Source organism: Terrapene carolina, unplaced genomic scaffold (assembly GCF_002925995.2).
Source record: "Terrapene carolina triunguis isolate 2854851 unplaced genomic scaffold, T_m_triunguis-2.0 Scaffold95, whole genome shotgun sequence".
Classification (NCBI taxonomy): Eukaryota; Metazoa; Chordata; order Testudines; family Emydidae; genus Terrapene; species Terrapene triunguis.
Window position 1 is genome coordinate 7288364 of NW_020664446.1, and position 2238 is coordinate 7290601.

Consider the following 2238-nt stretch of genomic DNA (forward strand, 5'->3'; position numbering starts at 1 on the left):
TGATGGCAAAGGAAGTAACGTGGGTGCAATTTCAGCCCTTTAAGTCAGGCTGACCAGTGCTACAGCCATCACAAAGGCATCAGCTCTCCATCGCAACTCAGCTAAAGAGTGACAGGTTCTTTCAGTATCTGCACTTTCTTTTCTTGTCCCCGTCTGTGGCTTTTGCAATGCAATTAAGCTGTCTTGCAGTAGTGATGGCTAGTCCTGTAACGTGTTAAAGTTCCCACTGAAGTCCATGGGACAAGTCATGGGAGTAAGTGTTTGCAAGTCGTCCTGCCCCAGAGAGAGATTTCAAAAGCACTTAAGGGATTTAGGAGGACAAGTCCCATTGAAAGCCAGTGGGGTTTGTTCTTTGACATCCATTAGGTGTTTCTGAAACATTTTCCTCCTAAAAAGCACCAAACGATCTCCAGTCACTAGCAAATTAGATGGTGTTTGAACATAACCTGAGCACAATGTTATAAGTCCAGGGCTTGATGTCGCCTGATTCAGAGCTCTGCTTCAGGTACAGGTAGGTGATGGGGAAATCATTGGCTAATAACTGCCAGCTCCCAGATTCTACACCAGACAGCCCCTTGGAGAACCTTGTGATATGACTTGGAGAATCAGCACAATTTATGAACTCTGTGGGAGATCATGGACTCTCTGTCTCTCTCTTTGCCAAGTGGCAAACTCCATTTGGACAGTGCAGCCCCCTTGCCTTCTCTGTTGTCCTTTTAACTCCATCTTAGACTGAAATGCCAAGGGGTGGTGAAACAGGGCTGACAAGAGAGGGCTGTTAAATCTTACAACACCTTGAGGCAAAAGGCTGCCTCCTACCCAGGAGAACTAGTTTGTCAGGGGAGGGGTCTGGCCATGAAGTCACCTGGTAGGAGTCTGTGATCACCTGAGCCTGATCAGGAGGTCACATGACAGAGAATGGGACAGTTCTAAAAGGCCAGGAGCTTCTCCGCTCTGGGCTTTCAGTCATTTTTACCAGCTCAAGCTGAGGGCTGCTGCTGCAGGAACCTGGGGAGTGCAGTGCAGTGCAGTGCAGTGCTGCTTACCTGAACACAGCTGGACCGCCAGGGAATGGTGAGCTAGGATGAAGGGCATTGCAGCCAAGGTGTCTGTTGTTTTCTAAATGATCTGTGCTCTCTCTTTTAAGTAAAGAGTAATGGGGGGTTAGAATCCTGTGCAAAGTCTGTCTGTGTTTGCTGGCTTTCCCTATTGCATGCCCCTGAAGAGAGAAACTGTGCTCCAGAAGGCTCACACCTTTAATGGGATTGTGGGGGGTGTGCGAGGGCTGCTGGGGAGGCTTGGAGAAGATGGCACTAGTTTTAGGGCCTAGGCCTGTGGCACCTGTAGCCATACGTACGTTATGCCTGATGCTACCGCTGACAGTGGTGGGGAGGGGCTGAGCTGGCCTGCCCGCTCAGGTTTGGCCCTTCCAGCCCTCTGTCATGATGAGGGGCTGGTAGGGCCAAAAGTGAGTGAGTGTGATCATGGTCTGGTGCATGGGAGCGGTTACAGCGCCCCTCAGGTGTGGCCCCACAGTCCCTCCCCTGTGAGGGAGGGTCCATGGGGCCAAACTTCTGTGGCCCTGTGCCACCATATGCCTGGGGGTTATAATGACACTCTCACTCAAGTCTAGACTTGGCCCTCCCCACACCAGGTTTAGCCCTACCGGCCCTCTGAGTGGGCAGTGGGGTGACCAGTGCTGGTCCAGATCCTACACCAGGGCTGCCCCTGAGGGCCTGCTGGCCCTGCCCTGCTCCCAGCAGCCCATGTGTCCTCTCAGGGATGGGGAGTGACACGGCACCTGGGTGGCTGGGCTGGAAGGCTGGGGATGAGCATGGCACAGGGTCGGTGGTGAGGCGCTGGGGCCAGCGGCTGTGGCAGGGCTGGTTCCACGGGGATTGATGGTGAGTGCCAGGGGACAAATGTCTGGGGATGCCCCTGGCCTGGTGGTGATTGGATTGTGGGGGGTCTCTGCTGCCAAGAGGGGTGGACATGAGGTCTGCACTTCGAGTGTGTGCCTTGAGGCTCAAAGCCAGGGACAGTGCATAGACTTTGCCCAGCCCCACAAGCGAAGGTCACATGGGATTCAGCATTTGGATCTCCTTGCAACAGTCTGGTGAGTGTCCAGCAGGCGGGGCTTGACCAAATCTGGAACACCTTGTTCCATAGGAGTATCTGTGTAAGGTAATTCTGTGACAGTGTACCCCATAAGGCTTTATGGGGAGGGGGTGCTTATAA